This window comes from Malaclemys terrapin, chromosome 5 (assembly GCF_027887155.1).
Source record: "Malaclemys terrapin pileata isolate rMalTer1 chromosome 5, rMalTer1.hap1, whole genome shotgun sequence".
Lineage (NCBI taxonomy): Eukaryota > Metazoa > Chordata > Testudines > Emydidae > Malaclemys > Malaclemys terrapin.
The window spans coordinates 107768530-107783253 of NC_071509.1; the positions used below are offsets into that span (position 1 = coordinate 107768530).

At 50.2% G+C, this 14724-nt stretch overlaps 1 long non-coding RNA gene across 1 annotated transcript; it reads right to left on the minus strand.

Annotated features, from left to right (window-relative positions):
* Positions 1–3256: 3256 nt before the first annotated feature.
* Positions 3257–7221, minus strand: LOC128838198 (uncharacterized). The gene is made up of 2 exons (XR_008445121.1): positions 6488–7221; positions 3257–3502 (listed from the first exon to the last, which is right to left on the minus strand). It is a non-coding gene; the product is annotated as an uncharacterized LOC128838198 (long non-coding RNA).
* Between the last annotated feature and the right edge of the window lie 7503 nt (positions 7222–14724).

The following is a 14724-nucleotide window of genomic DNA, read 5'->3' on the forward strand; positions in this document are numbered from 1 at the left end:
TGTATAAATATACAGGGATGAACGCGAAGAAAAAAGACACTAAAAATTGTGAAAAGAAACCACCACAGGAAAAATCCGTCTCTCGCTTAGCAAGAAAATGAGGCGAGAAACACAGAACACATGGGACCAAATGGGGCCACCTCTCATCAAAGCTCAAAAATCTGGCTTTGGGTGGACTGTTTTGCCCCTGAGCCTGCTGGGTTGCCAAGGAATAGCTGCAGTGGTGCTCTAGTGGTAGAGACAAATGGGGTTCCTATACACCTCATCCATTGGTTGTCACCTACTACAGCACAGAGCTGTCTAGTGGCTACACCCGCAGCCCTCCATTCTGTTGCAAAGAAAGGCACCACAAGAGTTCAAGGGCATAGAGACTTCCCAGCACACACCCTGCTCTCAGCACAGTACCGCTATTCTGCTTGTATTCTGGTCTGGTATATAAACAGAGGATAGGGCAGCATGTGTGACTTAATATAGTGGTTGACTAGTTTCTAAAATGTTTGGGAGGTTTCCTACTCTAGGAGGTGCCGGCTTTCATTCTTTTCCACAGCAAAACTGAGCAAAACGGAAGGATGTGTAATCTGATTTCATGAGGTCTTGCCCAAGAAAAGCAAGTATGTCTTAGACCACTTCACCTTTTTACATTGTAGAGACAGTCTCCCTTTGTACAGCTTATAGCCGGTCTAGAGTATCTTCTATCCTGAGATGCAGGACTGAAGGGGATAGGCCTGGGAAATACTTCAGTAACCGCAACACATTTTCAGTGTGTATATTTTCCTCACATAATGCGCTTGAACTGTTTTAAGCATTTTGCTCAATTTTACATAAGGTGGTTACATCTTTACAAAAGGAAATATGATTGTATGTATAATGTACACGTACAATGTAGCATGTGCAATATAAAGTGATGCTCCCTGGCCAATGCAATGTTATAACAAATATGTACACGTGGGACTCAGTTATGGCTCTAAGAGTGGGACGGGGGAGCTGCACTGCCTGAGTGGTGGAGGTACAGAACATCACACCATGAAAATGTTACATTTCTATGGGAGGATTAGACCCTCAATAGCTGAACACATCTTTATGAAACTTGCGGCCACCGTCGATACCGCCTCTGGCCTTGCAGCCAAGCAAGTCAGTATGTACAGCTTTCCTCTGGGTGTCTTCTTAGGGAAACGACCCAGACTATCTACACCTACATGCTGAAATGGAACCTCAATTATGGGGAGTGGCTGGAGAGGGGCCTTGACCTGGTCCTATTGCACCTGGGAGCCATACAAACTCTTCCTCAAAGTCTAACTTCTTCATTACGCCTATAGTGCAGAGGAGAACCTCCTGACAATCATTCCATCACACCGTTTTTAAGCTGTGCTATGTGGAAGAATCTTTTCATCTACTTAAGAGCCATTTGAGGTTATCCATCATCTATGACTTTAGGTCTTCCTGTGGGAAAGCCAGCCACAGGTAGATAAAAGGGGAGGAAAACTCCACCTATACATCCCCACTTAAGCTCACCTTTATCATCCCACTAGCAGACTTTCATCATAGAAATAGATGACCCGATGACTTCTGCACGGAACACAAAATCTTTCCACACAAAGCGCCTGAGTGTCCGCATCACTTCTAGGGCTTTGTGAGACCTGCCTTCTGGTCCCGATCAGCGTGGTTCCATTACAGCCACCCTGCCAGGGCTGCCCCAGGCTGGAACAATGGGTGCTGGGGGTGTGAAGTTTTAAGTAATAAGAGCCACCAAACCATGGTCTCATCGTATACTGGGTTTGCAGTTTTGTTCATTTGCTTTCAGTACCCCGCAACATCTTCCCCTGGGATTTCACCCTGGGGTGGAATACAGATGCCCAACACCGCTGGAAAATCATGGGAGAATGGGGAGCATAGCCCAGGACAGTCTGGGGGCTCTGCTAAGTCTGCTTTCTCTGCTTTGCAGTGTGTCTTTCAAAAATTTGAAGCAAAAGTCTCAAATTTCTTATAAAAGTGCAGGAAAACTTGGGAGACTCTAACCAAATTAATGTGCATAAAAATGTTTTCATGGTTTCTTCGTGTGATTTTTCTTTTCTTGTTGAATTAAAACACATTTCTCTGCAATGATGGAAACTCCAGCACAACAGTCTGCGCTAGGGCTTGAGATCCAGAAAATGAAACGTGACCACAGGAAGGGAAGAGAATTAAACAAACCAGAAGAATTCCCCTGCCCAAGCAAAGGGGAAGGCAAATGTTAAAAGAGAAGGAACCAGCAAAAGTGGTGAACACTGAATTTCAATTTTAAAAAAAATATTTGAATTCTTTCATCCCAGGGACACACTTGGTAAAAAAATACCTAATGTGACTTCTCTGCATAACCTCCTTCTGACCACATTGGAAATCATAGTCATCTATGTGGGTACCTCTCTAGCATGTTTTATTATCCTAATTGCTCATCCTGTTTTGTGATTTATTCTCAATTTTTCACTACTGTCTGCTACTTGGAGTGATCAACAGGACATGATATTCACACCTTTCAACTACATCTATTCCTCAGCTCCGGTATGAATATTAAGATCGGGAAATAACAATTAGTTAAGGTTTCATTTTCTCAGAGCACACTCTCTCCTATAGTTTCACAGAAGGAAGAGACCGACGGTTTGTGCTGTCTACATTTTAAATGTGCCGTCTAAATTGGTGGAAATGGTTAAAGTTGAGATTTGACAATATTTTTGAGGGGCCTAAACCTTTCCTCCAGAGACCCCCCCTGTCCCTAATCACCCCTAGGCCTCCCACGGCCTATCCAACGCCCCCATTCCCCATCCCCCGACTGTCCCGCCCCTCAGAGCCTCTGAACCATCCAAACCCCCCACTCCCTGTCCCCTGACCATCCCCCACGAGACCCTCTGCCCCTTATCCAACCCCTCGGCCCCGGCCCAGCACCTTTAACACACCGCTCAGAGGAGCGTGTCGAAGCCAGACACGCTGATGCGCCGATCCCCGCAGCCCCGCCCCCCAGAGCGCTGCTTTACCGTGTTATAGCCGAATTCCTGTTATAACGGGCCGCCTTATAGCGGGGTAGAGGTGTACTTCCCCTCCACCCCTAAAGTACTCTGACTTCTACATATGTAGTGTGTTTCTATTATGATCAGGGTTGCTATTCATTCATCTGTCCTCATGAGAACTATTTCTAGTATTTCAAGGTTTGAGAAGCTTCCTAGAGACTTTTAAAAAAAATATGAACACACTAAATGACTTGCGAGTTTATGTGTGGAAGAGATATTTTCATTTAATTTATTGAGATCAATTCAATGAAAATTATATTTTTTCCCTTTGTATTTCAACCATTCCCTATTTCCTTTCAGCTCCGGCTGCTGCAACTACTGAGGTTAAAACAGAAGGATGCAGTGGAATCCCTCCTCTCTGCCGATTCTTCCCACAGTGACTTCTAACACTCCAGAACGCTTGACGTGTTATGCGATACATTCACTCTGTCCTCATCATATAGCGGAGCTTGAGAAGTTTCCTAGAGACATTTATAAAATATGTGAACTGAGCATAAGACTTGTAAGATGATGAGGTGTAGAAAGATATTTTCATTTCATGTATTGACGTTAATAAAGGGAAACATTTATTTTTCCCTTTGTGTTTCAACCAACTCTCATTTCATTCCAGCTGAGGATGCAGTGACTACAGAGCTTAAAACAGTTGGAGGAAATTGTATCGTGCAGTGGATTCCCTCCTTTCTACTGATTTTTCCCACAGTGATTTCTAAGGCTCCAAAATGCTTGACCTTGTATTATGCAATACACTCACTCCACAATGACAGGTTTCAGAGTAGCAGCCGTGTTAGTCTGTATCCGCAAAAAGAACAGGAGTACTTGTGGCACCTTAGAGACTAACAAATTTATTAGAGCATTCTTAGTCTCTAAGGTGCCACAAGTACTCCTGTTCTTTTCACTCCATAATGAAATTCCAACTGTCCATATTACAATTTATGTGATAATACTCTGTTGATTTACTCAAAGTTTAAATTGCAAAATGAAGGATATCTATGCAAAAAAGTTACAAGAAAATTAAGAAAGGGTTAAACCTTAAACATTGTTGACATAATGCGTTTGCTATATATTTCTGTGGTTCAACTCTTCTCTGATCAAAATCTCATGTCTGAACTGTAACAGGCAGCTTAAGCACAGTATAACAGCATAACAAATATGAACTGGAAAAACTTTGCAAGAAAAAAAGATGTGCATAATTTTCCTCTAATGTCAGAACGAAGGGAGAGATTTCAGGTGGCCCCAAGGGGTTTTCAAGCCTCGAGTGTCTCTGAAGGGGAACGGCAAGGTGGCAATCTGGGAAATCTTCCTGCTGCTTTTGCAAAAATCTCTCTGAAACGACCTGAGGTGAGAGTTCCATTCAGATATTCCAACACAGACTCACCAGCAAGTTGGGCATGTGGAGACATGTTTGGTTGCAGTGATGGAAAATGGGACTCTCTGACCAGGAGGTAAGGACCATAGGCGTGCGCAGCACATTGCATTAGGGTGTGCACCCAGGGATTTTTTTTTTTTAAGGCGAACGTCATAAACGTCTGGGTGTGGGAGGGGGTGCTGTGTGCGGGAAGGGGCTCAGGGCAAGGGATTGGGGGGCTGAGGAGGGGGTGTGGGATGTATGAGGAGGCTCAGGGAAGGGGGTTGAGGTGCAAGAGGGGGCGGAGTGCAGCAGGGGGCTCAGGGCAGGGGTTCAGGGGGGGTGCAGTGTGCAGGAAGGGGCTCAGGGCAAGGGACTGGGACAGAGGAGGGTGTGGGATGTATGAGGGGGCTCAGGGAAGGGGCTTGGGGTACAGGAGGAGTGCGGAGTGCAGGAGGGGGCTCAGGGCAAGGGATTGGGATCCAGGGTGTGGCAGGGGTCTTAGGACAGGGAGTTGGGGTGCAGGAGAGGTGCGGCAGGGGGCTCAGGACAGGGAGTTGGGGTGCAGGAGGGGTACAGGGTGCAGGCAGGGGGCTCAGGGCAGGGGGTTGCGGGGCAAGGTGCAGGCAGGGGGCTCAGGGCAGGGGGTTGGGGGCTCAGGGCAGGGGGTTGGGGTGAGAGGTGCAGTCAGGGGGCTCAGGGCAGGGAGTTGGGATGCAGAAGGGGTGCAGGCAGGGGGTTCAGGGCAGGGGGTTGGGGGCAGGAGGGGGCTCAGGGCAGGGGGTTGCGGGGCAAGGTGCAGGTCGGGGGCTCAGGGCAGGGAGTTGTGGGGCAGGGGTTGGGGTGAGAGGTGCAGGCCGGGGGCTCAGGGCAGGGAGTTGTGGGGCAGGGGTTGGGGGACAAGGTGCAGGAAGGGGGCTCAGGACAGGGGGTTGGGGTGAGAGGTGCAGGCAGGGAGCTCAGGGCAGGGAGTTGGGATGCAGGAGGGGTACAGGGTGCAGGCAGGGGGTTCAGGGCAGGGGGCTGGGGTGAGAGGTGCAGGCAGGGGGCTCAGGGTAGGGAGTTGGGATGCAGGAGGGGTACAGGGTGCAGGCAGGGGGTTCAGGGCAGGTAGTTGGGGTGAGAGGTGCAGGCAGGGGGCTCAGGGCAGGGGGTTGGGAGCTCAGGGCAGGGGGTTGGGGTGAGAGGTGCAGTCAGGGGGCTCAGGAAAGAGAGTTGGGATGCAGAAGGGGTACAGGCAGGGGGTTCAGGGCAGGGGGTTGGGGGCAGGAGGGGGCTCAGGGCAGGGGGTTGCGGGGCAAGGTGCAGGCCGGGGGCTCAGGGCAGGGAGTTGTGGGGCAGGGGTTGGGGGACAAGCTGCAGGAAGGGGACTCAGGACAGGGGGTTGGGGTGAGAGGTGCAGGCCGGGGGCTCAGGGCAGGGAGTTGTGGGGTAGGGGTTGGGGGACAAGGTGCAGGAAGGGGGCTCAGGACAGGGGGTTGGGGTGAGAGGTGCAGGCAGGGGGCTCAGGAGAGGGAGTTGGGGTGCAGGAGGGTAGGCTGTTTGCAGGCAGGCCCGGGGCTGGGGATCTGGGCTCCCCCGCCCTGGCAGGCAGGCTCGGGGGCCGGGCTGGGCGCTTGGGGCCAGGCCTGGAAGAGGCAGCCAGGGTGGATCGCAGGGCGCCGGGCTGCTCCCAGGGCTGGACTCAAGCCCGAGGGTGCCGGGCCGGAGTCCCCGAACAGCGCCGGGGAGCAGAGCTCGCAGCCGGGCTGCGGGAGGGGGCCTGTGGGCCGGGCTCGCCCCCTGCCCCGGGCCTGCTGGGCTCAGGGGCGGCCTGACCCCCCGGGTGGTGCCCGGGCCCCTGGCCAGCGCGGGGAGCCGCAGGCGGGTTTGGGGCGCTGGAGGGGGGCAGCTGCCTTGGGGCGGGGAGCTGGGGCAGCACCCGCGCGGGCCACCTTAAGCGGCTGTGTTGGTGCTGCCGGGTGGGAGGCTGCTAGGGAGCACATGGGGCTGTTAAAGCAGCCAGCCCAGCCCTGGGGAGGGGGAGCCCGGCTGAACGGGGTGCAGGCCGGGGGCTCAGGGCAGGGCAGGGAGAGGGGGTGCAGGAGAGGTTCAGGCTTACCCGCAGCGGCGCGCTCCCCGCCTGCCAGGGCCCCATGCCGGGCCGCTCCCCGCAGCCCCGGGGGAGGGGCGGGGCAGCACAGGGCTCTGCACGCTGCCCTTGCCACGCCTCCAGGTACCTCCCCTGAAGCTCCCATTGGCCGCAGTTCCCCGTTCCCGGCCAATGGGAGCTTCGGGAGGCGGTGCCTAGAGCAACCCCTTAGCCCCAGAGACCTGCTGCCCTGATGGCTGCTTCGGAAAGCAGCGCGGGGCCTGCGGCACCACGGGGGGCAAATCCCGCGGGCCGGATGCAAAGCCCCGAGGGGCCAGATCCGGATCCGGCCCATGGGCATGAGGGTGTGTGCCCGGGCCCACCCCGTGCGCACGCCCATGGTAAGGACCTATAGTTTCCCAGGGTGAAAGGGAAGAGAGACCAATTTCTTTCATCAGAGACAAGCAGTTCAGCCTCAGTGCTAGCAGGAGAATCCATGTGGAATTATGGGGGTTTCAAATCTAGGACAAACTCACAAAGAAGTTTAGAAATTTAAATACCAACATTTTTAGAAGTACTAATCAAAATCAAGTAATATTTTATACAGGATTTAAAATGAGATGCGGTGGAATTTTAAAAGCTGTTACTATTTAGTCTATCTGTGCACTGTGACAATAGTTTCAGATCATTTTACGCCATTTGTAACAGGATCTTTATGTCAGTCATTTATTTATTGTTCCTATTTATGTAATTATCATAGGCATTTGTTTCTGATCAATAAATAATTATTTTATATAAAATGGCAACCTATAGCAATAATGATTTGAATTAAATACCTATTGAACCAAAACGAAAAAAGGAGAAGAGAAAAGCCCTGTAATTGTTCAGCCTTAAAACCCCAATTCCAGAGAGTACTTATGCACGTGACTAACTTAAAGTACGTGAGCCATCCCACTGCTGTTAGTGCTCCAATCAGGAACATGCTTAAATACATTGATGAATCAGTGTCCCAGTTCACAATAATTCCATATTAAAAATAATAGTTACTGAATGATAATTAGCCTTTCCATTCAAACAGACCCCACACCACACCTGAACTCTGCCACCTTTTCCTATTCTACTTTTTACCAGGTTATTTTTCCCCAGAAAACCTTGGCCATTTGGATGTTTGGTGTAGTAGACGGTTGTATTGGAAGAGGCTAGATTGGTGCCCTTTCCCCCACTAAGCAAGAGTGCATGCATCCCTTAATACATATCAATTGTTAGTTTGTAATTAGCCTGTCCATACCCCATCCATCAGGTTTATGTGCATTCACATACCCTCTCCCCCCACCCAAATCAAATCAGGTTTGTATGTATCCAACACCTACGCACAATACACTTACTAGCACTGCCCCCACTATTAAGTTTGTGCTCGCATGCACTCTTATCAGGTTTGTGCCCCCACCGCCTGATCCCATTACCTTTGTGTGCACCAGATCCAATTCATTCTTGGGCATACACCACAAACAAAATTACATGTGAATAATGAGAGCAGGAAGAGGCCATTTTGTATTAGGATTATCAAAGTTTCTCTTTGTCACCTCTAAAATGCAGCTCCCCATTTGGTGGAATACATCAATCAGTTACTACTGGAATGGGGATGGGAGAGGCGGAGCAAGGGTGGAGTCGGGCCAGGGCTGGGGGTAGAGGGGGCTTGAGCACCCATCAGCGCCACTAGGGTCTGCGCCTCTGGGGGCTACCCCTTTTGCCCTCCCCCTACCGGCCTAAAATCAAGCTTGTGTGCTCATGGACTGCATGTTCCACCAACAGCCAGTTTTATGAGCACAGTGCGTCAAAATTTCAGTTGTAATGTGAATAATGACTAAAAGTTACGCTAAATCCAATAATTTAAAACTATTTGAAAAACAAAACAAAACTAGCCCTTAGACTGGACCTAGTGAGGATCTACCTCTCTACCAAATCTGGGTACGTAGACAGTATTCTGAAGAGTTGCTACTCAACCCTAGCACTGCCTAGGACAAATTTAAGCCAGACACTAAAACTGGAGATTTCTTATTGAAAAGTTTTTAAAAGAAGTCAAACAGCCACTACATTAAATGTTCCAATAGTATAAAAACAACTTGGGTGTGAGTTCTCACAATGATTGTCAATCTCCCTTTAGAGAAAAACCAGGAACATATTCCCCACAGGCAATCCCTTTTATAATGCAACCGAAAATACGGAGTTGCTAATAGGAGCCTCTGTACATTCAAAGTCAACAGATGGCGCCACTGCAGAAGCCTTTGCTTGTCTTTCCTCTGGGGTTCTAAAACAGTTTTGATGTGGGCCTAATCTTATAAAAATTGTTCTATGGACCCTTTCCTCACCTCTTCGAGATCAGGTAACACCTTCGTGGCAGGTACAGCAAATGCTTCCAAAGAAAAGTAGTACTAGGAACATATTGACAGTAATTTCAGTACTAGGAACGTGAGATCTGCCTGCTCACTGAAGACCACCATCAGGTCCTCCATGTGCCACCACCGATACATAAACCTCAACTTGGGACCTGCTGGTTTAGAGGCACGTACAAGGAGTTAACTCTGACAACAAATGCCTATCCTTTCTTATGGTGCAGGTTTTTTTCAGTAGCTGTGCCTATCGGTAGTAGTAGTTCTTTCCTGCTCAAGTCTCTCTGCCTTCTTTCATTCCTTGGTGGAGTGGAAACCTACAGGTTATATTGACAAAACACAATTACATTAAAATGAGAGCAAAAAACAAAAACAATAGACTGTATAAACAAGTCAAGGATTATAAACAGATTGGTTCACAACCTCCAAGATGTATCCCCCTCTCTGGTGGTACATGGCAGTAACAGAGCATGTGGGAGCCATACACATTCTTCTTCAAAGTCTAACTAAATCATTACCCCTATGGTGCAGAGGGGAACCTCCCGCCAATCATTCCATCACACTGTTTTTAAGCTGGGCTACATATAACAAATGAATTCGTTTCCTTAAGAAGCCATTGGGCGATTTCTATCATCTAGGATTTTAGGCCTTCCTGTGAGAAAGCCAACCTTAGGGGGATAAAAAGGGAGGAATACGCTACCACTAGATCCCCACTTAAGCTCGCCTTTATCCTACCATTGGTAGGTAGGAGGAAATAGTGACAGGTTTGTCTCCAGCTTTCATCCTAGAAAGAGATGAGGCTCTGGTTTCTGTACAGAACACAAGGTGTTTCCACACAACGTAATTTTTGTGCCACTGATATTGCAAGCTACGCCCACTAGAGCTGTGCTAGCACTGCCCCAGCCCAATGTGTGCATGCTCGCTAAAGGCCCCCCACGTGGATCATAACTGTACGAAGAACAATCCAAGAGAGAAGTATGTGCAAAAGCATCTTACTCCATGGCACCTCATCTCACTTCCATGTGGCACAAGTAAGAGTCCCGTGCAGATGGCTCTATCCCTGCACGAATCCTCTGCAGCAGGCTCTGAGCAATTTGTAACTAACTTTCCTCAAGCAAGAGACTAGCCGTTTGCATATATGCTGCAGGGGAGCTGGAACTAGGGGCACTGGGGTGCCCAGCATGAAGTGATATTAGCAAGCGAATGCACGGTTTCCATCATACATGGGGTTTACAGTGTTGTTCAATGGCTTTCAGCATCCCCACTATAAAAATTGTTCCAGACCCCTGAATTGCTGTTACCATAGGTGCCAACCCCTTGGGGGCTCCAGGGCTGGAGCGCCCACTGAAAAAAATTAGTGGGTGCTTAGCACCCACCGGCAGCCAGCTCCCTCCCTCCTTCCCTCCCAGAGCCTCCCACCCGCCACAATCAGCTGTTCCACGGCGTGCAGGAGGCGCTGGGAGGCAGAAAGAGGAGCAGGGATGAGGCACACTCGGAGGAGGGGACAGAAGGGGGTCAGACGAGGTGAGGAGGGGGTGGGGTGGGATGGGAAAAGGCAGGGCGGGGGTTGGGGAAGGGGTGAGGGCAGGACCTGGGGAGCAGCAGGGGGGCGGCAAGAGGCGGAGCGGGGGTGGGAGCTTAGGGGATGGGGGCGGGTGGGGCCGTGGGCAGAGTGAGGGGGGTTGAGTAGCCCTGGAACCCAGAGGAATCCGGCACCTGTGGCTGTTACTGTACAGATTTCCTGAAAAAGGTGATTTGGCTCCGCTCCCATTACCCTGTGTTTATTTTGTCACCTTAGCCTGTCCTAGTATTCACACTACTTATTTCCCTCTCTCCTCAACAGCTTCCCCTGAACTTCACCCTGGTGGGGAATACACATCTCCAACACCCCCAGAAAGTAACCGGAGAATGGGAAACATTGCAGCCATGGCTATCTGGGGGGTCTGGTAAGTCGGCCAGAGTGGTGGAGGTACAGAACGTCACAGCATGAAAATGTTATGTTTCTTCGGGCAGAATTAGACCCTCGCTAGCTGAGCACCATCTTTCGGAAACCGGCCATCGGCGGGCGCCCCCCTCTGGCCTGGCGGCCATCGGCGGGCGCCCCCCTCTGGCCTGGCGGAAAGCCGACCAAAAGCCATATGGCTGCAGCTTTTTAAGGCCCAGCCGCCCTGGCCAGGCATTCCTTTTTTATGGCTGGAGAGTTCTGCTTCTGGGGCAGCAGCTTTCTGCTCACATACCCGATGGGATGTCTCTCCCCCTTTCCGTCAATCTGCATTGGCACCACACCCAGCCCTCTTCTGAAGCGTCAGTGAACACCGGAAAGAGCTTGTCAAAGTCCTGCTTTAACAGCACTGAGCCCTTGACCAGAGCCTCTTTCAGAGCACAGAGACCCCTCTGCCACTGCTTGGTCCAGACCACCTTATCTGGATTACCCTTCTTACATACATATCTCATCGCGGCGCTCCAGCCTCTGCTTTGCCCCTCCTGCCAACTCACAATCGGCCACCCGCTCCTCTTTCTCAGGCAGTGCCTGTCGCTGCTTCCCATCCGCCCTCCTCACGGTGCCTGCACCGCTTTTAGCCTCAGCCGCAGTCCCTCTCATGCCGCCATGTGGAAGCCTGGCCCGAGCCCCCCGCCTCTGAGGTGCTTGCTTCATCTGGTCCCAACCATTCTGATGTTCCCGGGGTAGCGGGGTTCTACTGGCTGTGGGCAGCTCCTAGTGCCGCTTCTCCCCATTGAGCCCCCCTTTCCCTGAGGGCCTGGAGCAGTGTCAGAATTTCAAAGACCAGGGCCCCCGCCTGGGCATGTGGCCCTCTGCTCCTAAGCCCCGCCCCCGGATCGTGCCACCTCAGAGGTTCTCTCGGGCCCACCTCACAGTCGGCGCTCGCCGTCCTCTAACCTGAAGTCTCGCCTCAGTCTCGAGCTGACTCAGCCTCTCTCTCACACCGAACGCCCTCCCTCTTGAACCAATTCCCGCCCAGTCTGAGCCCCGCCCCCTGGTGGAGCCCCCTGTGGGCTCCGTCCAGCCCTTGTGTCTGCGACTAAGTTTTGGAGTCCTGGTGCCATGGCGGCAGGGCAGCGATGCACAGAGCTGCCTCCAGAGGTGCGAGGGGCGGATCTCACCTGTCAGGCTTCCCATGGCAGCCCCCGCACTGAGCCTGCCCTGGCCTCTTCCTACGGGGCAGGGGGAACCAAACCATCCCCTGCTGTCCCTCAGCAGTGCACAGAGCCTGCCTGCCCCTGCTTCCCCACTGTGCCAAGCTTGGCCCCATCCCTGCTGCTCAGGCTTTAGCACCAAGCCCACCATGGCTTCCCTCGTCCCCAGCAGCGCGGAGCCATCCCAGACTCTTTGGCAGAGCCCACCACCAGCCCAGGGAGGAGTTGGGCCACTCCCAGCCTTAGGCAGTGACTTCCCATTTGCACAGCCCGACTCCATTGACAGGAAAGAGAAACCAGGAGATAGCGACCCACATCCTCAAAGATGTTTGGGCCCTTCACTCCCATAATGGCTATGTACCTTGGAGGAGCTGGGCCAATATAGCCAAAAGATACAGCAAAAGCTTCTAGTATAAAGAGACATCCCCTGCACAGGCATCAGAAAGGAAATGACCCGCACACTGAAATGTGCTGAGGTGCTATCTACACATCAGTATATTGAGTCCTGGAGGTTCTTCTTTTTATCCATAGAGGTTTAAATTAATCTTCTAGGCAAAGCACTTTCAACCTTGATTTAATTATAGGGATGTGTTTTATAGTACACAAAAATAAAGAGCTTGTAATTTTACAATTCTATCTACAAGAGACCAAATGTCATAACCCAGTACCTTAAACTTTAAACCATTCTAGAGTTACATGGAAATTCTGTTCTTTATTCCCCCTGAAGAAACCGAATATATAGGGTTTGTATGTGTGTTTGAATCTTTAGCGATAATAATCCCAGTAGACAGGCACCTCTGACCAAGAAAAGGGCCGCTCAGGAATGCAGCAGGGAAAGATCCTTCTACCCCTGGGGCAACTGTTCCAAACCCCCCAGAGTGAACACACACACACACACATCCATATACCGGAAGAATATAGGAAAGGGAAATATTTCTTTCCACGGAGATGAAAGGAGAAAGATAACAGGGGGAAAGATGGGGGAAGCGGTAAAACAGGGTTGCGTTCATTACAAGGCCTCACTAGTACCACAGTCGGAAAGAGCTGGGGGGAGAACGGTAATTCTATTTTATAGAGGATTTTGCTATTTCAAAATCAGATTTCATTCTGATTTGGAATCATATTCAAAAATTTTGAAATTCTGTGTGAAATGGAATTGCTGATCTCCACTGAGCTCTAAAGCAGCCTTGTAGGCTGCCCCAAAGCTGGAGATCCTTGGAGCCTTACAAGACCTAGCTTCACTGTAGCACACCTGGTGGGCTGTGCTGGAGCCATGGACCCTAAGAGCCCTACCTAGCGAGGAGTCACGAGCCTGGCAGCTGGGGCTCCCGCAACTTTCAGGCTCCCAGCTTCCCATCAGCCCACCAGGCAGGCAGCTGAGGAGCTGGGAGCCTGGAAACCCAGGTTCCCCAGCAGCGTGCCACATGGTCTATCAAGGAGCCCGGCAGCTGAGCTGTCAGGAAGCCAAGCAAGTTTCTGATGGAATTCTGCCTGGCCGGCAAAGTTCCATTGGAAACATGCTTGGTTTCTGGTGGATTCTGTCAGAATTGACACAGTCCTGCAGTGTGTTTCAATTTCAACAAAAGAGCAAACTCTGGCAATTGTTTTTTTCTAACAAGCTCCGCTAATTAGCAATGGAGAGCAACACGACACAATAGTTTTAAACAATAAGACCATCATAGACAAATCAAACAGCAGGGAAGATAATTTTTAAATAGGCAGAAGGTATGGTAATTATTCAGTGGAAATGCAACCTGCACCAACGCAGTCTTTGAGAGGTTTAGCCAACTTTACATCAGGTTAACTAGCAGCAATCTATTCTATTGAATAGTCAGTCCTGACAGATCTTTTGTTTAGCTGTGGAAGCCCTTTCTTTTTCCAGGTACGCATGATGACTCTGGCTGAGGTATGCTAGAATGGTACTTTGCTGAATTAAAGCCCTCATCATCATACCATCGGGTTTCAGGTCTCTCATAGCGGGCCATTCATCCTCTAAGAAGGAAGAAGCCAGTGCACCTGCGACTCATCAGCTGCCTCTGAATTGGGTTTAAGTGAAGGGGGAAAGGGGCAAGTCAGAGTACCTGTAAACAGAGAAAAGACGACTATTGAATCTATTGAAGTCATGGAGTTCCCCTAGTGTAACTGCAGCTGCTGCACACTTCTTCACGGGCTTTTTCTACAGCAGGCAAACAATCACCTAATATTGAGTATTTGCTTTCCAAGTTGCCCACTTTTGAATAATAAATCATAGGGCAAGGGTAATAAATAAAAAGCACATCCCCATGCATATTTCAATGGAACAAAAAGCACCTGGTATAGGAGAAATGAATTAACAAATGCAAAGAGAGAGAGGCTGTTTCAATTCATTATGCACAAGAGAGTTTTCTTCACAGCATTAGCAAAATTAATGCCTCCATAGTGAATTATATCTTCATGCACCCTACCAAAGTTAATCTCTAGTTCTCTCCCACCCCTATAGAATCTCATTTTTAGTAAAAATTCTGTTTAGTGCTTGTAGATCTCAAAACACTTTACAAATGAGGTCAGTACAATCATCTCCCCTCCCCCACTTTTTTTTTTTTAAATGGAGGGGGACACTGGCACAGGGAGGCAAAGTGACCACCAAGTGACCCAGCAGCAGAGGCAGGAATAGAAACCAGGTCGCCTGAATCCCTGGCCAGTGCTCTAAACCACTAGACCACACTATCTCACATGTATTAG